The 16,715-nt window shown below is 54.5% G+C and overlaps 50 non-coding genes across 50 annotated transcripts; all 50 read right to left on the minus strand.

Annotated features, from left to right (window-relative positions):
• Positions 1-229: 229 nt before the first annotated feature.
• On the minus strand, positions 230-301 carry Trnae-cuc (transfer RNA glutamic acid (anticodon CUC)). The gene has a single exon. It is a non-coding gene; the product is annotated as a tRNA-Glu (tRNA).
• Positions 302-576: 275 nt separating this feature from the next.
• Positions 577-658, minus strand: Trnal-cag (transfer RNA leucine (anticodon CAG)). Its single transcript has one exon. It is a non-coding gene; the product is annotated as a tRNA-Leu (tRNA).
• Positions 659-736: 78 nt separating this feature from the next.
• Trnal-aag (transfer RNA leucine (anticodon AAG)) lies at positions 737-818 on the minus strand. The gene has a single exon. It is a non-coding gene; the product is annotated as a tRNA-Leu (tRNA).
• A 275-nt stretch (positions 819-1,093) lies between these two features.
• On the minus strand, positions 1,094-1,165 carry Trnah-gug (transfer RNA histidin (anticodon GUG)). The gene has a single exon. It is a non-coding gene; the product is annotated as a tRNA-His (tRNA).
• A 370-nt stretch (positions 1,166-1,535) lies between these two features.
• Trnae-cuc (transfer RNA glutamic acid (anticodon CUC)) lies at positions 1,536-1,607 on the minus strand. The gene has a single exon. It is a non-coding gene; the product is annotated as a tRNA-Glu (tRNA).
• A 275-nt stretch (positions 1,608-1,882) lies between these two features.
• On the minus strand, positions 1,883-1,964 carry Trnal-cag (transfer RNA leucine (anticodon CAG)). The gene has a single exon. It is a non-coding gene; the product is annotated as a tRNA-Leu (tRNA).
• A 77-nt stretch (positions 1,965-2,041) lies between these two features.
• Trnal-aag (transfer RNA leucine (anticodon AAG)) lies at positions 2,042-2,123 on the minus strand. The gene has a single exon. It is a non-coding gene; the product is annotated as a tRNA-Leu (tRNA).
• Positions 2,124-2,398: 275 nt separating this feature from the next.
• Positions 2,399-2,470, minus strand: Trnah-gug (transfer RNA histidin (anticodon GUG)). Its single transcript has one exon. It is a non-coding gene; the product is annotated as a tRNA-His (tRNA).
• Positions 2,471-2,840: 370 nt separating this feature from the next.
• Positions 2,841-2,912, minus strand: Trnae-cuc (transfer RNA glutamic acid (anticodon CUC)). Its single transcript has one exon. It is a non-coding gene; the product is annotated as a tRNA-Glu (tRNA).
• A 275-nt stretch (positions 2,913-3,187) lies between these two features.
• On the minus strand, positions 3,188-3,269 carry Trnal-cag (transfer RNA leucine (anticodon CAG)). The gene has a single exon. It is a non-coding gene; the product is annotated as a tRNA-Leu (tRNA).
• Positions 3,270-3,346: 77 nt separating this feature from the next.
• Trnal-aag (transfer RNA leucine (anticodon AAG)) lies at positions 3,347-3,428 on the minus strand. The gene has a single exon. It is a non-coding gene; the product is annotated as a tRNA-Leu (tRNA).
• Positions 3,429-3,703: 275 nt separating this feature from the next.
• Positions 3,704-3,775, minus strand: Trnah-gug (transfer RNA histidin (anticodon GUG)). The gene has a single exon. It is a non-coding gene; the product is annotated as a tRNA-His (tRNA).
• Positions 3,776-4,145: 370 nt separating this feature from the next.
• On the minus strand, positions 4,146-4,217 carry Trnae-cuc (transfer RNA glutamic acid (anticodon CUC)). The gene has a single exon. It is a non-coding gene; the product is annotated as a tRNA-Glu (tRNA).
• Positions 4,218-4,492: 275 nt separating this feature from the next.
• On the minus strand, positions 4,493-4,574 carry Trnal-cag (transfer RNA leucine (anticodon CAG)). The gene has a single exon. It is a non-coding gene; the product is annotated as a tRNA-Leu (tRNA).
• Positions 4,575-4,651: 77 nt separating this feature from the next.
• Trnal-aag (transfer RNA leucine (anticodon AAG)) lies at positions 4,652-4,733 on the minus strand. Its single transcript has one exon. It is a non-coding gene; the product is annotated as a tRNA-Leu (tRNA).
• A 275-nt stretch (positions 4,734-5,008) lies between these two features.
• Positions 5,009-5,080, minus strand: Trnah-gug (transfer RNA histidin (anticodon GUG)). The gene has a single exon. It is a non-coding gene; the product is annotated as a tRNA-His (tRNA).
• A 370-nt stretch (positions 5,081-5,450) lies between these two features.
• Positions 5,451-5,522, minus strand: Trnae-cuc (transfer RNA glutamic acid (anticodon CUC)). The gene has a single exon. It is a non-coding gene; the product is annotated as a tRNA-Glu (tRNA).
• A 275-nt stretch (positions 5,523-5,797) lies between these two features.
• Positions 5,798-5,879, minus strand: Trnal-cag (transfer RNA leucine (anticodon CAG)). Its single transcript has one exon. It is a non-coding gene; the product is annotated as a tRNA-Leu (tRNA).
• A 77-nt stretch (positions 5,880-5,956) lies between these two features.
• Positions 5,957-6,038, minus strand: Trnal-aag (transfer RNA leucine (anticodon AAG)). Its single transcript has one exon. It is a non-coding gene; the product is annotated as a tRNA-Leu (tRNA).
• Positions 6,039-6,313: 275 nt separating this feature from the next.
• Trnah-gug (transfer RNA histidin (anticodon GUG)) lies at positions 6,314-6,385 on the minus strand. The gene has a single exon. It is a non-coding gene; the product is annotated as a tRNA-His (tRNA).
• Positions 6,386-6,755: 370 nt separating this feature from the next.
• On the minus strand, positions 6,756-6,827 carry Trnae-cuc (transfer RNA glutamic acid (anticodon CUC)). Its single transcript has one exon. It is a non-coding gene; the product is annotated as a tRNA-Glu (tRNA).
• Positions 6,828-7,102: 275 nt separating this feature from the next.
• On the minus strand, positions 7,103-7,184 carry Trnal-cag (transfer RNA leucine (anticodon CAG)). The gene has a single exon. It is a non-coding gene; the product is annotated as a tRNA-Leu (tRNA).
• A 77-nt stretch (positions 7,185-7,261) lies between these two features.
• On the minus strand, positions 7,262-7,343 carry Trnal-aag (transfer RNA leucine (anticodon AAG)). The gene has a single exon. It is a non-coding gene; the product is annotated as a tRNA-Leu (tRNA).
• A 275-nt stretch (positions 7,344-7,618) lies between these two features.
• Positions 7,619-7,690, minus strand: Trnah-gug (transfer RNA histidin (anticodon GUG)). Its single transcript has one exon. It is a non-coding gene; the product is annotated as a tRNA-His (tRNA).
• Positions 7,691-8,060: 370 nt separating this feature from the next.
• Trnae-cuc (transfer RNA glutamic acid (anticodon CUC)) lies at positions 8,061-8,132 on the minus strand. Its single transcript has one exon. It is a non-coding gene; the product is annotated as a tRNA-Glu (tRNA).
• Positions 8,133-8,407: 275 nt separating this feature from the next.
• Positions 8,408-8,489, minus strand: Trnal-cag (transfer RNA leucine (anticodon CAG)). Its single transcript has one exon. It is a non-coding gene; the product is annotated as a tRNA-Leu (tRNA).
• Positions 8,490-8,566: 77 nt separating this feature from the next.
• Positions 8,567-8,648, minus strand: Trnal-aag (transfer RNA leucine (anticodon AAG)). The gene has a single exon. It is a non-coding gene; the product is annotated as a tRNA-Leu (tRNA).
• A 275-nt stretch (positions 8,649-8,923) lies between these two features.
• Trnah-gug (transfer RNA histidin (anticodon GUG)) lies at positions 8,924-8,995 on the minus strand. Its single transcript has one exon. It is a non-coding gene; the product is annotated as a tRNA-His (tRNA).
• Positions 8,996-9,365: 370 nt separating this feature from the next.
• Trnae-cuc (transfer RNA glutamic acid (anticodon CUC)) lies at positions 9,366-9,437 on the minus strand. Its single transcript has one exon. It is a non-coding gene; the product is annotated as a tRNA-Glu (tRNA).
• Positions 9,438-10,101: 664 nt separating this feature from the next.
• Positions 10,102-10,183, minus strand: Trnal-cag (transfer RNA leucine (anticodon CAG)). Its single transcript has one exon. It is a non-coding gene; the product is annotated as a tRNA-Leu (tRNA).
• Positions 10,184-10,260: 77 nt separating this feature from the next.
• Positions 10,261-10,342, minus strand: Trnal-aag (transfer RNA leucine (anticodon AAG)). The gene has a single exon. It is a non-coding gene; the product is annotated as a tRNA-Leu (tRNA).
• Positions 10,343-10,617: 275 nt separating this feature from the next.
• Positions 10,618-10,689, minus strand: Trnah-gug (transfer RNA histidin (anticodon GUG)). Its single transcript has one exon. It is a non-coding gene; the product is annotated as a tRNA-His (tRNA).
• A 370-nt stretch (positions 10,690-11,059) lies between these two features.
• Trnae-cuc (transfer RNA glutamic acid (anticodon CUC)) lies at positions 11,060-11,131 on the minus strand. The gene has a single exon. It is a non-coding gene; the product is annotated as a tRNA-Glu (tRNA).
• A 275-nt stretch (positions 11,132-11,406) lies between these two features.
• On the minus strand, positions 11,407-11,488 carry Trnal-cag (transfer RNA leucine (anticodon CAG)). The gene has a single exon. It is a non-coding gene; the product is annotated as a tRNA-Leu (tRNA).
• Positions 11,489-11,565: 77 nt separating this feature from the next.
• Trnal-aag (transfer RNA leucine (anticodon AAG)) lies at positions 11,566-11,647 on the minus strand. The gene has a single exon. It is a non-coding gene; the product is annotated as a tRNA-Leu (tRNA).
• Positions 11,648-11,922: 275 nt separating this feature from the next.
• Trnah-gug (transfer RNA histidin (anticodon GUG)) lies at positions 11,923-11,994 on the minus strand. The gene has a single exon. It is a non-coding gene; the product is annotated as a tRNA-His (tRNA).
• Positions 11,995-12,364: 370 nt separating this feature from the next.
• Trnae-cuc (transfer RNA glutamic acid (anticodon CUC)) lies at positions 12,365-12,436 on the minus strand. Its single transcript has one exon. It is a non-coding gene; the product is annotated as a tRNA-Glu (tRNA).
• A 275-nt stretch (positions 12,437-12,711) lies between these two features.
• On the minus strand, positions 12,712-12,793 carry Trnal-cag (transfer RNA leucine (anticodon CAG)). Its single transcript has one exon. It is a non-coding gene; the product is annotated as a tRNA-Leu (tRNA).
• Positions 12,794-12,870: 77 nt separating this feature from the next.
• Trnal-aag (transfer RNA leucine (anticodon AAG)) lies at positions 12,871-12,952 on the minus strand. The gene has a single exon. It is a non-coding gene; the product is annotated as a tRNA-Leu (tRNA).
• Positions 12,953-13,227: 275 nt separating this feature from the next.
• Positions 13,228-13,299, minus strand: Trnah-gug (transfer RNA histidin (anticodon GUG)). Its single transcript has one exon. It is a non-coding gene; the product is annotated as a tRNA-His (tRNA).
• A 370-nt stretch (positions 13,300-13,669) lies between these two features.
• Positions 13,670-13,741, minus strand: Trnae-cuc (transfer RNA glutamic acid (anticodon CUC)). Its single transcript has one exon. It is a non-coding gene; the product is annotated as a tRNA-Glu (tRNA).
• A 275-nt stretch (positions 13,742-14,016) lies between these two features.
• On the minus strand, positions 14,017-14,098 carry Trnal-cag (transfer RNA leucine (anticodon CAG)). The gene has a single exon. It is a non-coding gene; the product is annotated as a tRNA-Leu (tRNA).
• A 77-nt stretch (positions 14,099-14,175) lies between these two features.
• Trnal-aag (transfer RNA leucine (anticodon AAG)) lies at positions 14,176-14,257 on the minus strand. The gene has a single exon. It is a non-coding gene; the product is annotated as a tRNA-Leu (tRNA).
• A 275-nt stretch (positions 14,258-14,532) lies between these two features.
• Trnah-gug (transfer RNA histidin (anticodon GUG)) lies at positions 14,533-14,604 on the minus strand. The gene has a single exon. It is a non-coding gene; the product is annotated as a tRNA-His (tRNA).
• A 370-nt stretch (positions 14,605-14,974) lies between these two features.
• Positions 14,975-15,046, minus strand: Trnae-cuc (transfer RNA glutamic acid (anticodon CUC)). The gene has a single exon. It is a non-coding gene; the product is annotated as a tRNA-Glu (tRNA).
• A 275-nt stretch (positions 15,047-15,321) lies between these two features.
• On the minus strand, positions 15,322-15,403 carry Trnal-cag (transfer RNA leucine (anticodon CAG)). The gene has a single exon. It is a non-coding gene; the product is annotated as a tRNA-Leu (tRNA).
• A 77-nt stretch (positions 15,404-15,480) lies between these two features.
• Positions 15,481-15,562, minus strand: Trnal-aag (transfer RNA leucine (anticodon AAG)). Its single transcript has one exon. It is a non-coding gene; the product is annotated as a tRNA-Leu (tRNA).
• A 275-nt stretch (positions 15,563-15,837) lies between these two features.
• Positions 15,838-15,909, minus strand: Trnah-gug (transfer RNA histidin (anticodon GUG)). The gene has a single exon. It is a non-coding gene; the product is annotated as a tRNA-His (tRNA).
• A 370-nt stretch (positions 15,910-16,279) lies between these two features.
• Positions 16,280-16,351, minus strand: Trnae-cuc (transfer RNA glutamic acid (anticodon CUC)). Its single transcript has one exon. It is a non-coding gene; the product is annotated as a tRNA-Glu (tRNA).
• Positions 16,352-16,626: 275 nt separating this feature from the next.
• Trnal-cag (transfer RNA leucine (anticodon CAG)) lies at positions 16,627-16,708 on the minus strand. Its single transcript has one exon. It is a non-coding gene; the product is annotated as a tRNA-Leu (tRNA).
• Positions 16,709-16,715: the final 7 nt, after the last annotated feature.

Below are 16,715 nucleotides of genomic sequence, written 5' to 3' on the forward strand. Positions count from 1 at the left end.
AGCAGTGTGGTTAGCTGCATTCAACCCCCGTGGCAGTGTCTTGCAGTCCTCCTACTCTGTTCACCACAGGTATGTGCCTCGATAAGAGGTGGACAGATGTCGCATCGCTCTCGCCGTCACTTGTGACCACGAATCGTACTTAACGTAGTTTTCTGCAAGCGTCAGCGAAGCGTCAGTCGAGCTAAGTCGGGCCAAGTCGCATAAGAGGAGCAACAAATTGCGCTCGCTTTTCCGGTACCGGGAATCGAACCCGGGCCTCCTGGGTGAGAGCCAGGTATCCTAGCCACTAGACCACACCGGACAACGGCACAAGGGCTACTCCAGCGAACACAGCAATCTATACACACGCTACTAAACGACAACTACAAAATTATACGCTCCCACTTTGTACAGCGGCATGCTCGGGACTCATTTCGTAGAGACGAACGCCAGCCACTATGACACCAAACGGCGCCTGTGAATCATGTCGTTGCACCGCGCACTGTGCTACGACCATTTAAGAAAGAGACGCTCACGGCTTGCTGCGCTGCTTTCGTCGCGGGTAATCAGTGCTGCGGCTTTCGAGACAGAAAACATTGGCAGCGGTGGGATTCGAACCCACGCCTCCGAGGAGACTGGTGCCTGAAACCAGCGCCTTAGACCGCTCGGCCACGCTACCGACGCTGCACGGCGGTCACAGGAGCTGCGTTCTACCCCACGAGAAAACACCACAATGGCACAAAAAAACAGAAAAATGTGGCAGCGGTGGGATTCGAACCCACGCCTCCGAAGAGACTGGTGCCTTAAACCAGCGCCTTAGACCGCTCGGCCACGCTACCTGTGCCAGTGCTCTTCGCTTTTGTAGAAACAGTGCACGACACAGCTGCGACTGGCTGCTCATCCATTGCACCTCAAACAACTGCCCTTTTCGAATAGAGAGTAACTACACAGGTAGCTGCCCGCGCTCTCGTGTGGCGGCATTGCGTGTTGATAAAGAATTGGTAGTGCCACCTGCAGCCTGCGGAACATGAGTGAAAAATCAAGAGGGCACCGTGATTTCAAACACTGAGTCACAACCGTCACTGCAGCGACACCAAGGCAAAACTTTAAAAATTGCCGTGACCAGGATTCGAACCTGGGTTATTGCGGCCACAACGCAATGTCCTAACCACTAGACGATCACGGCCACGGAAGCACCGCCGAGGGCAGTCCTCGCGACTGCATGTTGCAATGCACAGCAAAGCTCGGCCCACACACCACTGTGTCAGACGCGGTCTCCATTATATGTATACTGGCAAACGAACGTGTCTGCGATGTAAGGACACTAAGCAGTGTGGTTAGCTGCATTCAACCCCCGTGGCAGTGTCTTGCAGTCCTCCTACTCTGTTCACCACAGGTATGTGCCTCGATAAGAGGTGGACAGATGTCGCATCGCTCTCGCCGTCACTTGTGACCACGAATCGTACTTAACGTAGTTTTCTGCAAGCGTCAGCGAAGCGTCAGTCGAGCTAAGTCGGGCCAAGTCGCATAAGAGGAGCAACAAATTGCGCTCGCTTTTCCGGTACCGGGAATCGAACCCGGGCCTCCTGGGTGAGAGCCAGGTATCCTAGCCACTAGACCACACCGGACAACGGCACAAGGGCTACTCCAGCGAACACAGCAATCTATACACACGCTACTAAACGACAACTACAAAATTATACGCTCCCACTTTGTACAGCGGCATGCTCGGGACTCATTTCGTAGAGACGAACGCCAGCCACTATGACACCAAACGGCGCCTGTGAATCATGTCGTTGCACCGCGCACTGTGCTACGACCATTTAAGAAAGAGACGCTCACGGCTTGCTGCGCTGCTTTCGTCGCGGGTAATCAGTGCTGCGGCTTTCGAGACAGAAAACATTGGCAGCGGTGGGATTCGAACCCACGCCTCCGAGGAGACTGGTGCCTGAAACCAGCGCCTTAGACCGCTCGGCCACGCTACCGACGCTGCACGGCGGTCACAGGAGCTGCGTTCTACCCCACGAGAAAACACCACAATGGCACAAAAAACAGAAAAATGTGGCAGCGGTGGGATTCGAACCCACGCCTCCGAAGAGACTGGTGCCTTAAACCAGCGCCTTAGACCGCTCGGCCACGCTACCTGTGCCAGTGCTCTTCGCTTTTGTAGAAACAGTGCACGACACAGCTGCGACTGGCTGCTCATCCATTGCACCTCAAACAACTGCCCTTTTCGAATAGAGAGTAACTACACAGGTAGCTGCCCGCGCTCTCGTGTGGCGGCATTGCGTGTTGATAAAGAATTGGTAGTGCCACCTGCAGCCTGCGGAACATGAGTGAAAAATCAAGAGGGCACCGTGATTTCAAACACTGAGTCACAACCGTCACTGCAGCGACACCAAGGCAAAACTTTAAAAATTGCCGTGACCAGGATTCGAACCTGGGTTATTGCGGCCACAACGCAATGTCCTAACCACTAGACGATCACGGCCACGGAAGCACCGCCGAGGGCAGTCCTCGCGACTGCATGTTGCAATGCACAGCAAAGCTCGGCCCACACACCACTGTGTCAGACGCGGTCTCCATTATATGTATACTGGCAAACGAACGTGTCTGCGATGTAAGGACACTAAGCAGTGTGGTTAGCTGCATTCAACCCCCGTGGCAGTGTCTTGCAGTCCTCCTACTCTGTTCACCACAGGTATGTGCCTCGATAAGAGGTGGACAGATGTCGCATCGCTCTCGCCGTCACTTGTGACCACGAATCGTACTTAACGTAGTTTTCTGCAAGCGTCAGCGAAGCGTCAGTCGAGCTAAGTCGGGCCAAGTCGCATAAGAGGAGCAACAAATTGCGCTCGCTTTTCCGGTACCGGGAATCGAACCCGGGCCTCCTGGGTGAGAGCCAGGTATCCTAGCCACTAGACCACACCGGACAACGGCACAAGGGCTACTCCAGCGAACACAGCAATCTATACACACGCTACTAAACGACAACTACAAAATTATACGCTCCCACTTTGTACAGCGGCATGCTCGGGACTCATTTCGTAGAGACGAACGCCAGCCACTATGACACCAAACGGCGCCTGTGAATCATGTCGTTGCACCGCGCACTGTGCTACGACCATTTAAGAAAGAGACGCTCACGGCTTGCTGCGCTGCTTTCGTCGCGGGTAATCAGTGCTGCGGCTTTCGAGACAGAAAACATTGGCAGCGGTGGGATTCGAACCCACGCCTCCGAGGAGACTGGTGCCTGAAACCAGCGCCTTAGACCGCTCGGCCACGCTACCGACGCTGCACGGCGGTCACAGGAGCTGCGTTCTACCCCACGAGAAAACACCACAATGGCACAAAAAACAGAAAAATGTGGCAGCGGTGGGATTCGAACCCACGCCTCCGAAGAGACTGGTGCCTTAAACCAGCGCCTTAGACCGCTCGGCCACGCTACCTGTGCCAGTGCTCTTCGCTTTTGTAGAAACAGTGCACGACACAGCTGCGACTGGCTGCTCATCCATTGCACCTCAAACAACTGCCCTTTTCGAATAGAGAGTAACTACACAGGTAGCTGCCCGCGCTCTCGTGTGGCGGCATTGCGTGTTGATAAAGAATTGGTAGTGCCACCTGCAGCCTGCGGAACATGAGTGAAAAATCAAGAGGGCACCGTGATTTCAAACACTGAGTCACAACCGTCACTGCAGCGACACCAAGGCAAAACTTTAAAAATTGCCGTGACCAGGATTCGAACCTGGGTTATTGCGGCCACAACGCAATGTCCTAACCACTAGACGATCACGGCCACGGAAGCACCGCCGAGGGCAGTCCTCGCGACTGCATGTTGCAATGCACAGCAAAGCTCGGCCCACACACCACTGTGTCAGACGCGGTCTCCATTATATGTATACTGGCAAACGAACGTGTCTGCGATGTAAGGACACTAAGCAGTGTGGTTAGCTGCATTCAACCCCCGTGGCAGTGTCTTGCAGTCCTCCTACTCTGTTCACCACAGGTATGTGCCTCGATAAGAGGTGGACAGATGTCGCATCGCTCTCGCCGTCACTTGTGACCACGAATCGTACTTAACGTAGTTTTCTGCAAGCGTCAGCGAAGCGTCAGTCGAGCTAAGTCGGGCCAAGTCGCATAAGAGGAGCAACAAATTGCGCTCGCTTTTCCGGTACCGGGAATCGAACCCGGGCCTCCTGGGTGAGAGCCAGGTATCCTAGCCACTAGACCACACCGGACAACGGCACAAGGGCTACTCCAGCGAACACAGCAATCTATACACACGCTACTAAACGACAACTACAAAATTATACGCTCCCACTTTGTACAGCGGCATGCTCGGGACTCATTTCGTAGAGACGAACGCCAGCCACTATGACACCAAACGGCGCCTGTGAATCATGTCGTTGCACCGCGCACTGTGCTACGACAATTTAAGAAAGAGACGCTCACGGCTTGCTGCGCTGCTTTCGTCGCGGGTAATCAGTGCTGCGGCTTTCGAGACAGAAAACATTGGCAGCGGTGGGATTCGAACCCACGCCTCCGAGGAGACTGGTGCCTGAAACCAGCGCCTTAGACCGCTCGGCCACGCTACCGACGCTGCACGGCGGTCACAGGAGCTGCGTTCTACCCCACGAGAAAACACCACAATGGCACAAAAAACAGAAAAATGTGGCAGCGGTGGGATTCGAACCCACGCCTCCGAAGAGACTGGTGCCTTAAACCAGCGCCTTAGACCGCTCGGCCACGCTACCTGTGCCAGTGCTCTTCGCTTTTGTAGAAACAGTGCACGACACAGCTGCGACTGGCTGCTCATCCATTGCACCTCAAACAACTGCCCTTTTCGAATAGAGAGTAACTACACAGGTAGCTGCCCGCGCTCTCGTGTGGCGGCATTGCGTGTTGATAAAGAATTGGTAGTGCCACCTGCAGCCTGCGGAACATGAGTGAAAAATCAAGAGGGCACCGTGATTTCAAACACTGAGTCACAACCGTCACTGCAGCGACACCAAGGCAAAACTTTAAAAATTGCCGTGACCAGGATTCGAACCTGGGTTATTGCGGCCACAACGCAATGTCCTAACCACTAGACGATCACGGCCACGGAAGCACCGCCGAGGGCAGTCCTCGCGACTGCATGTTGCAATGCACAGCAAAGCTCGGCCCACACACCACTGTGTCAGACGCGGTCTCCATTATATGTATACTGGCAAACGAACGTGTCTGCGATGTAAGGACACTAAGCAGTGTGGTTAGCTGCATTCAACCCCCGTGGCAGTGTCTTGCAGTCCTCCTACTCTGTTCACCACAGGTATGTGCCTCGATAAGAGGTGGACAGATGTCGCATCGCTCTCGCCGTCACTTGTGACCACGAATCGTACTTAACGTAGTTTTCTGCAAGCGTCAGCGAAGCGTCAGTCGAGCTAAGTCGGGCCAAGTCGCATAAGAGGAGCAACAAATTGCGCTCGCTTTTCCGGTACCGGGAATCGAACCCGGGCCTCCTGGGTGAGAGCCAGGTATCCTAGCCACTAGACCACACCGGACAACGGCACAAGGGCTACTCCAGCGAACACAGCAATCTATACACACGCTACTAAACGACAACTACAAAATTATACGCTCCCACTTTGTACAGCGGCATGCTCGGGACTCATTTCGTAGAGACGAACGCCAGCCACTATGACACCAAACGGCGCCTGTGAATCATGTCGTTGCACCGCGCACTGTGCTACGACAATTTAAGAAAGAGACGCTCACGGCTTGCTGCGCTGCTTTCGTCGCGGGTAATCAGTGCTGCGGCTTTCGAGACAGAAAACATTGGCAGCGGTGGGATTCGAACCCACGCCTCCGAGGAGACTGGTGCCTGAAACCAGCGCCTTAGACCGCTCGGCCACGCTACCGACGCTGCACGGCGGTCACAGGAGCTGCGTTCTACCCCACGAGAAAACACCACAATGGCACAAAAAACAGAAAAATGTGGCAGCGGTGGGATTCGAACCCACGCCTCCGAAGAGACTGGTGCCTTAAACCAGCGCCTTAGACCGCTCGGCCACGCTACCTGTGCCAGTGCTCTTCGCTTTTGTAGAAACAGTGCACGACACAGCTGCGACTGGCTGCTCATCCATTGCACCTCAAACAACTGCCCTTTTCGAATAGAGAGTAACTACACAGGTAGCTGCCCGCGCTCTCGTGTGGCGGCATTGCGTGTTGATAAAGAATTGGTAGTGCCACCTGCAGCCTGCGGAACATGAGTGAAAAATCAAGAGGGCACCGTGATTTCAAACACTGAGTCACAACCGTCACTGCAGCGACACCAAGGCAAAACTTTAAAAATTGCCGTGACCAGGATTCGAACCTGGGTTATTGCGGCCACAACGCAATGTCCTAACCACTAGACGATCACGGCCACGGAAGCACCGCCGAGGGCAGTCCTCGCGACTGCATGTTGCAATGCACAGCAAAGCTCGGCCCACACACCACTGTGTCAGACGCGGTCTCCATTATATGTATACTGGCAAACGAACGTGTCTGCGATGTAAGGACACTAAGCAGTGTGGTTAGCTGCATTCAACCCCCGTGGCAGTGTCTTGCAGTCCTCCTACTCTGTTCACCACAGGTATGTGCCTCGATAAGAGGTGGACAGATGTCGCATCGCTCTCGCCGTCACTTGTGACCACGAATCGTACTTAACGTAGTTTTCTGCAAGCGTCAGCGAAGCGTCAGTCGAGCTAAGTCGGGCCAAGTCGCATAAGAGGAGCAACAAATTGCGCTCGCTTTTCCGGTACCGGGAATCGAACCCGGGCCTCCTGGGTGAGAGCCAGGTATCCTAGCCACTAGACCACACCGGACAACGGCACAAGGGCTACTCCAGCGAACACAGCAATCTATACACACGCTACTAAACGACAACTACAAAATTATACGCTCCCACTTTGTACAGCGGCATGCTCGGGACTCATTTCGTAGAGACGAACGCCAGCCACTATGACACCAAACGGCGCCTGTGAATCATGTCGTTGCACCGCGCACTGTGCTACGACAATTTAAGAAAGAGACGCTCACGGCTTGCTGCGCTGCTTTCGTCGCGGGTAATCAGTGCTGCGGCTTTCGAGACAGAAAACATTGGCAGCGGTGGGATTCGAACCCACGCCTCCGAGGAGACTGGTGCCTGAAACCAGCGCCTTAGACCGCTCGGCCACGCTACCGACGCTGCACGGCGGTCACAGGAGCTGCGTTCTACCCCACGAGAAAACACCACAATGGCACAAAAAACAGAAAAATGTGGCAGCGGTGGGATTCGAACCCACGCCTCCGAAGAGACTGGTGCCTTAAACCAGCGCCTTAGACCGCTCGGCCACGCTACCTGTGCCAGTGCTCTTCGCTTTTGTAGAAACAGTGCACGACACAGCTGCGACTGGCTGCTCATCCATTGCACCTCAAACAACTGCCCTTTTCGAATAGAGAGTAACTACACAGGTAGCTGCCCGCGCTCTCGTGTGGCGGCATTGCGTGTTGATAAAGAATTGGTAGTGCCACCTGCAGCCTGCGGAACATGAGTGAAAAATCAAGAGGGCACCGTGATTTCAAACACTGAGTCACAACCGTCACTGCAGCGACACCAAGGCAAAACTTTAAAAATTGCCGTGACCAGGATTCGAACCTGGGTTATTGCGGCCACAACGCAATGTCCTAACCACTAGACGATCACGGCCACGGAAGCACCGCCGAGGGCAGTCCTCGCGACTGCATGTTGCAATGCACAGCAAAGCTCGGCCCACACACCACTGTGTCAGACGCGGTCTCCATTATATGTATACTGGCAAACGAACGTGTCTGCGATGTAAGGACACTAAGCAGTGTGGTTAGCTGCATTCAACCCCCGTGGCAGTGTCTTGCAGTCCTCCTACTCTGTTCACCACAGGTATGTGCCTCGATAAGAGGTGGACAGATGTCGCATCGCTCTCGCCGTCACTTGTGACCACGAATCGTACTTAACGTAGTTTTCTGCAAGCGTCAGCGAAGCGTCAGTCGAGCTAAGTCGGGCCAAGTCGCATAAGAGGAGCAACAAATTGCGCTCGCTTTTCCGGTACCGGGAATCGAACCCGGGCCTCCTGGGTGAGAGCCAGGTATCCTAGCCACTAGACCACACCGGACAACGGCACAAGGGCTACTCCAGCGAACACAGCAATCTATACACACGCTACTAAACGACAACTACAAAATTATACGCTCCCACTTTGTACAGCGGCATGCTCGGGACTCATTTCGTAGAGACGAACGCCAGCCACTATGACACCAAACGGCGCCTGTGAATCATGTCGTTGCACCGCGCACTGTGCTACGACAATTTAAGAAAGAGACGCTCACGGCTTGCTGCGCTGCTTTCGTCGCGGGTAATCAGTGCTGCGGCTTTCGAGACAGAAAACATTGGCAGCGGTGGGATTCGAACCCACGCCTCCGAGGAGACTGGTGCCTGAAACCAGCGCCTTAGACCGCTCGGCCACGCTACCGACGCTGCACGGCGGTCACAGGAGCTGCGTTCTACCCCACGAGAAAACACCACAATGGCACAAAAAACAGAAAAATGTGGCAGCGGTGGGATTCGAACCCACGCCTCCGAAGAGACTGGTGCCTTAAACCAGCGCCTTAGACCGCTCGGCCACGCTACCTGTGCCAGTGCTCTTCGCTTTTGTAGAAACAGTGCACGACACAGCTGCGACTGGCTGCTCATCCATTGCACCTCAAACAACTGCCCTTTTCGAATAGAGAGTAACTACACAGGTAGCTGCCCGCGCTCTCGTGTGGCGGCATTGCGTGTTGATAAAGAATTGGTAGTGCCACCTGCAGCCTGCGGAACATGAGTGAAAAATCAAGAGGGCACCGTGATTTCAAACACTGAGTCACAACCGTCACTGCAGCGACACCAAGGCAAAACTTTAAAAATTGCCGTGACCAGGATTCGAACCTGGGTTATTGCGGCCACAACGCAATGTCCTAACCACTAGACGATCACGGCCACGGAAGCACCGCCGAGGGCAGTCCTCGCGACTGCATGTTGCAATGCACAGCAAAGCTCGGCCCACACACCACTGTGTCAGACGCGGTCTCCATTATATGTATACTGGCAAACGAACGTGTCTGCGATGTAAGGACACTAAGCAGTGTGGTTAGCTGCATTCAACCCCCGTGGCAGTGTCTTGCAGTCCTCCTACTCTGTTCACCACAGGTATGTGCCTCGATAAGAGGTGGACAGATGTCGCATCGCTCTCGCCGTCACTTGTGACCACGAATCGTACTTAACGTAGTTTTCTGCAAGCGTCAGCGAAGCGTCAGTCGAGCTAAGTCGGGCCAAGTCGCATAAGAGGAGCAACAAATTGCGCTCGCTTTTCCGGTACCGGGAATCGAACCCGGGCCTCCTGGGTGAGAGCCAGGTATCCTAGCCACTAGACCACACCGGACAACGGCACAAGGGCTACTCCAGCGAACACAGCAATCTATACACACGCTACTAAACGACAACTACAAAATTATACGCTCCCACTTTGTACAGCGGCATGCTCGGGACTCATTTCGTAGAGACGAACGCCAGCCACTATGACACCAAACGGCGCCTGTGAATCATGTCGTTGCACCGCGCACTGTGCTACGACAATTTAAGAAAGAGACGCTCACGGCTTGCTGCGCTGCTTTCGTCGCGGGTAATCAGTGCTGCGGCTTTCGAGACAGAAAACATTGGCAGCGGTGGGATTCGAACCCACGCCTCCGAGGAGACTGGTGCCTGAAACCAGCGCCTTAGACCGCTCGGCCACTTGAGAGCCAGGTATCCTAGCCACTAGACCACACCGGACAACGGCACAAGGGCTACTCCAGCGAACACAGCAATCTATACACACGCTACTAAACGACAACTACAAAATTATACGCTCCCACTTTGTACAGCGGCATGCTCGGGACTCATTTCGTAGAGACGAACGCCAGCCACTATGACACCAAACGGCGCCTGTGAATCATGTCGTTGCACCGCGCACTGTGCTACGACAATTTAAGAAAGAGACGCTCACGGCTTGCTGCGCTGCTTTCGTCGCGGGTAATCAGTGCTGCGGCTTTCGAGACAGAAAACATTGGCAGCGGTGGGATTCGAACCCACGCCTCCGAGGAGACTGGTGCCTGAAACCAGCGCCTTAGACCGCTCGGCCACGCTACCGACGCTGCCCGGCGGTCACAGGAGCTGCGTTCTACCCCACGAGAAAACACCACAATGGCACAAAAAACAGAAAAATGTGGCAGCGGTGGGATTCGAACCCACGCCTCCGAAGAGACTGGTGCCTTAAACCAGCGCCTTAGACCGCTCGGCCACGCTACCTGTGCCAGTGCTCTTCGCTTTTGTAGAAACAGTGCACGACACAGCTGCGACTGGCTGCTCATCCATTGCACCTCAAACAACTGCCCTTTTCGAATAGAGAGTAACTACACAGGTAGCTGCCCGCGCTCTCGTGTGGCGGCATTGCGTGTTGATAAAGAATTGGTAGTGCCACCTGCAGCCTGCGGAACATGAGTGAAAAATCAAGAGGGCACCGTGATTTCAAACACTGAGTCACAACCGTCACTGCAGCGACACCAAGGCAAAACTTTAAAAATTGCCGTGACCAGGATTCGAACCTGGGTTATTGCGGCCACAACGCAATGTCCTAACCACTAGACGATCACGGCCACGGAAGCACCGCCGAGGGCAGTCCTCGCGACTGCATGTTGCAATGCACAGCAAAGCTCGGCCCACACACCACTGTGTCAGACGCGGTCTCCATTATATGTATACTGGCAAACGAACGTGTCTGCGATGTAAGGACACTAAGCAGTGTGGTTAGCTGCATTCAACCCCCGTGGCAGTGTCTTGCAGTCCTCCTACTCTGTTCACCACAGGTATGTGCCTCGATAAGAGGTGGACAGATGTCGCATCGCTCTCGCCGTCACTTGTGACCACGAATCGTACTTAACGTAGTTTTCTGCAAGCGTCAGCGAAGCGTCAGTCGAGCTAAGTCGGGCCAAGTCGCATAAGAGGAGCAACAAATTGCGCTCGCTTTTCCGGTACCGGGAATCGAACCCGGGCCTCCTGGGTGAGAGCCAGGTATCCTAGCCACTAGACCACACCGGACAACGGCACAAGGGCTACTCCAGCGAACACAGCAATCTATACACACGCTACTAAACGACAACTACAAAATTATACGCTCCCACTTTGTACAGCGGCATGCTCGGGACTCATTTCGTAGAGACGAACGCCAGCCACTATGACACCAAACGGCGCCTGTGAATCATGTCGTTGCACCGCGCACTGTGCTACGACAATTTAAGAAAGAGACGCTCACGGCTTGCTGCGCTGCTTTCGTCGCGGGTAATCAGTGCTGCGGCTTTCGAGACAGAAAACATTGGCAGCGGTGGGATTCGAACCCACGCCTCCGAGGAGACTGGTGCCTGAAACCAGCGCCTTAGACCGCTCGGCCACGCTACCGACGCTGCACGGCGGTCACAGGAGCTGCGTTCTACCCCACGAGAAAACACCACAATGGCACAAAAAACAGAAAAATGTGGCAGCGGTGGGATTCGAACCCACGCCTCCGAAGAGACTGGTGCCTTAAACCAGCGCCTTAGACCGCTCGGCCACGCTACCTGTGCCAGTGCTCTTCGCTTTTGTAGAAACAGTGCACGACACAGCTGCGACTGGCTGCTCATCCATTGCACCTCAAACAACTGCCCTTTTCGAATAGAGAGTAACTACACAGGTAGCTGCCCGCGCTCTCGTGTGGCGGCATTGCGTGTTGATAAAGAATTGGTAGTGCCACCTGCAGCCTGCGGAACATGAGTGAAAAATCAAGAGGGCACCGTGATTTCAAACACTGAGTCACAACCGTCACTGCAGCGACACCAAGGCAAAACTTTAAAAATTGCCGTGACCAGGATTCGAACCTGGGTTATTGCGGCCACAACGCAATGTCCTAACCACTAGACGATCACGGCCACGGAAGCACCGCCGAGGGCAGTCCTCGCGACTGCATGTTGCAATGCACAGCAAAGCTCGGCCCACACACCACTGTGTCAGACGCGGTCTCCATTATATGTATACTGGCAAACGAACGTGTCTGCGATGTAAGGACACTAAGCAGTGTGGTTAGCTGCATTCAACCCCCGTGGCAGTGTCTTGCAGTCCTCCTACTCTGTTCACCACAGGTATGTGCCTCGATAAGAGGTGGACAGATGTCGCATCGCTCTCGCCGTCACTTGTGACCACGAATCGTACTTAACGTAGTTTTCTGCAAGCGTCAGCGAAGCGTCAGTCGAGCTAAGTCGGGCCAAGTCGCATAAGAGGAGCAACAAATTGCGCTCGCTTTTCCGGTACCGGGAATCGAACCCGGGCCTCCTGGGTGAGAGCCAGGTATCCTAGCCACTAGACCACACCGGACAACGGCACAAGGGCTACTCCAGCGAACACAGCAATCTATACACACGCTACTAAACGACAACTACAAAATTATACGCTCCCACTTTGTACAGCGGCATGCTCGGGACTCATTTCGTAGAGACGAACGCCAGCCACTATGACACCAAACGGCGCCTGTGAATCATGTCGTTGCACCGCGCACTGTGCTACGACAATTTAAGAAAGAGACGCTCACGGCTTGCTGCGCTGCTTTCGTCGCGGGTAATCAGTGCTGCGGCTTTCGAGACAGAAAACATTGGCAGCGGTGGGATTCGAACCCACGCCTCCGAGGAGACTGGTGCCTGAAACCAGCGCCTTAGACCGCTCGGCCACGCTACCGACGCTGCACGGCGGTCACAGGAGCTGCGTTCTACCCCACGAGAAAACACCACAATGGCACAAAAAACAGAAAAATGTGGCAGCGGTGGGATTCGAACCCACGCCTCCGAAGAGACTGGTGCCTTAAACCAGCGCCTTAGACCGCTCGGCCACGCTACCTGTGCCAGTGCTCTTCGCTTTTGTAGAAACAGTGCACGACACAGCTGCGACTGGCTGCTCATCCATTGCACCTCAAACAACTGCCCTTTTCGAATAGAGAGTAACTACACAGGTAGCTGCCCGCGCTCTCGTGTGGCGGCATTGCGTGTTGATAAAGAATTGGTAGTGCCACCTGCAGCCTGCGGAACATGAGTGAAAAATCAAGAGGGCACCGTGATTTCAAACACTGAGTCACAACCGTCACTGCAGCGACACCAAGGCAAAACTTTAAAAATTGCCGTGACCAGGATTCGAACCTGGGTTATGGCGGCCACAACGCAATGTCCTAACCACTAGACGATCACGGCCACGGAAGCACCGCCGAGGGCAGTCCTCGCGACTGCATGTTGCAATGCACAGCAAAGCTCGGCCCACACACCACTGTGTCAGACGCGGTCTCCATTATATGTATACTGGCAAACGAACGTGTCTGCGATGTAAGGACACTAAGCAGTGTGGTTAGCTGCATTCAACCCCCGTGGCAGTGTCTTGCAGTCCTCCTACTCTGTTCACCACAGGTATGTGCCTCGATAAGAGGTGGACAGATGTCGCATCGCTCTCGCCGTCACTTGTGACCACGAATCGTACTTAACGTAGTTTTCTGCAAGCGTCAGCGAAGCGTCAGTCGAGCTAAGTCGGGCCAAGTCGCATAAGAGGAGCAACAAATTGCGCTCGCTTTTCCGGTACCGGGAATCGAACCCGGGCCTCCTGGGTGAGAGCCAGGTATCCTAGCCACTAGACCACACCGGACAACGGCACAAGGGCTACTCCAGCGAACACAGTAATCTATACACACGCTACTAAACGACAACTACAAAATTATACGCTCCCACTTTGTACAGCGGCATGCTCGGGACTCATTTCGTAGAGACGAACGCCAGCCACTATGACACCAAACGGCGCCTGTGAATCATGTCGTTGCACCGCGCACTGTGCTACGACCATTTAAGAAAGAGACGCTCACGGCTTGCTGCGCTGCTTTCGTCGCGGGTAATCAGTGCTGCGGCTTTCGAGACAGAAAACATTGGCAGCGGTGGGATTCGAACCCACGCCTCCGAGGAGACTGGTGCCTGAAACCAGCGCCTTAGACCGCTCGGCCACGCTACCGACGCTGCACGGCGGTCACAGGAGCTGCGTTCTACCCCACGAGAAAACACCACAATGGCACAAAAAACAGAAAAATGTGGCAGCGGTGGGATTCGAACCCACGCCTCCGAAGAGACTGGTGCCTTAAACCAGCGCCTTAGACCGCTCGGCCACGCTACCTGTGCCAGTGCTCTTCGCTTTTGTAGAAACAGTGCACGACACAGCTGCGACTGGCTGCTCATCCATTGCACCTCAAACAACTGCCCTTTTCGAATAGAGAGTAACTACACAGGTAGCTGCCCGCGCTCTCGTGTGGCGGCATTGCGTGTTGATAAAGAATTGGTAGTGCCACCTGCAGCCTGCGGAACATGAGTGAAAAATCAAGAGGGCACCGTGATTTCAAACACTGAGTCACAACCGTCACTGCAGCGACACCAAGGCAAAACTTTAAAAATTGCCGTGACCAGGATTCGAACCTGGGTTATTGCGGCCACAACGCAATGTCCTAACCACTAGACGATCACGGCCACGGAAGCACCGCCGAGGGCAGTCCTCGCGACTGCATGTTGCAATGCACAGCAAAGCTCGGCCCACACACCACTGTGTCAGACGCGGTCTCCATTATATGTATACTGGCAAACGAACGTGTCTGCGATGTAAGGACACTAAGCAGTGTGGTTAGCTGCATTCAACCCCCGTGGCAGTGTCTTGCAGTCCTCCTACTCTGTTCACCACAGGTATGTGCCTCGATAAGAGGTGGACAGATGTCGCATCGCTCTCGCCGTCACTTGTGACCACGAATCGTACTTAACGTAGTTTTCTGCAAGCGTCAGCGAAGCGTCAGTCGAGCTAAGTCGGGCCAAGTCGCATAAGAGGAGCAACAAATTGCGCTCGCTTTTCCGGTACCGGGAATCGAACCCGGGCCTCCTGGGTGAGAGCCAGGTATCCTAGCCACTAGACCACACCGGACAACGGCACAAGGGCTACTCCAGCGAACACAGCAATCTATACACACGCTACTAAACGACAACTACAAAATTATACGCTCCCACTTTGTACAGCGGCATGCTCGGGACTCATTTCGTAGAGACGAACGCCAGCCACTATGACACCAAACGGCGCCTGTGAATCATGTCGTTGCACCGCGCACTGTGCTACGACAATTTAAGAAAGAGACGCTCACGGCTTGCTGCGCTGCTTTCGTCGCGGGTAATCAGTGCTGCGGCTTTCGAGACAGAAAACATTGGCAGCGGTGGGATTCGAACCCACGCCTCCGAGGAGACTGGTGCCTGAAACCAGCGCCTTAGACCGCTCGGTCACGCTACCGACGCTGCACGGCGGTCACAGGAGCTGCGTTCTACCCCACGAGAAAACACCACAATGGCACAAAAAACAGAAAAATGTGGCAGCGGTGGGATTCGAACCCACGCCTCCGAAGAGACTGGTGCCTTAAACCAGCGCCTTAGACCGCTCGGCCACGCTACCTGTGCCAGTGCTCTTCGCTTTTGTAGAAACAGTGCACGACACAGCTGCGACTGGCTGCTCATCCATTGCACCTCAAACAACTGCCCTTTTCGAATAGAGAGTAACTACACAGGTAGCTGCCCGCGCTCTCGTGTGGCGGCATTGCGTGTTGATAAAGAATTGGTAGTGCCACCTGCAGCCTGCGGAACATGAGTGAAAAATCAAGAGGGCACCGTGATTTCAAACACTGAGTCACAACCGTCACTGCAGCGACACCAAGGCAAAACTTTAAAAATTGCCGTGACCAGGATTCGAACCTGGGTTATTGCGGCCACAACGCAATGTCCTAACCACTAGACGATCACGGCCACGGAAGCACCGCCGAGGGCAGTCCTCGCGACTGCATGTTGCAATGCACAGCAAAGCTCGGCCCACACACCACTGTGTCAGACGCGGTCTCCATTATATGTATACTGGCAAACGAACGTGTCTGCGATGTAAGGACACTAAGCAGTGTGGTTAGCTGCATTCAACCCCCGTGGCAGTGTCTTGCAGTCCTCCTACTCTGTTCACCACAGGTATGTGCCTCGATAAGAGGTGGACAGATGTCGCATCGCTCTCGCCGTCACTTGTGACCACGAATCGTACTTAACGTAGTTTTCTGCAAGCGTCAGCGAAGCGTCAGTCGAGCTAAGTCGGGCCAAGTCGCATAAGAGGAGCAACAAATTGCGCTCGCTTTTCCGGTACCGGGAATCGAACCCGGGCCTCCTGGGTGAGAGCCAGGTATCCTAGCCACTAGACCACACCGGACAACGGCACAAGGGCTACTCCAGCGAACACAGCAATCTATACACACGCTACTAAACGACAACTACAAAATTATACGCTCCCACTTTGTACAGCGGCATGCTCGGGACTCATTTCGTAGAGACGAACGCCAGCCACTATGACACCAAACGGCGCCTGTGAATCATGTCGTTGCACCGCGCACTGTGCTACGACAATTTAAGAAAGAGACGCTCACGGCTTGCTGCGCTGCTTTCGTCGCGGGTAATCAGTGCTGCGGCTTTCGAGACAGAAAACATTGGCAGCGGTGGGATTCGAACCCACGCCTCCGAGGAGACTGGTGCCTGAAACCAGCGCCTTAGACCGCTCGGCCACGCTACCGACGCTG

Source organism: Schistocerca gregaria, unplaced genomic scaffold, assembly GCF_023897955.1.
Source record: "Schistocerca gregaria isolate iqSchGreg1 unplaced genomic scaffold, iqSchGreg1.2 ptg001368l, whole genome shotgun sequence".
Classification (NCBI taxonomy): Eukaryota; Metazoa; Arthropoda; class Insecta; order Orthoptera; family Acrididae; genus Schistocerca; species Schistocerca gregaria.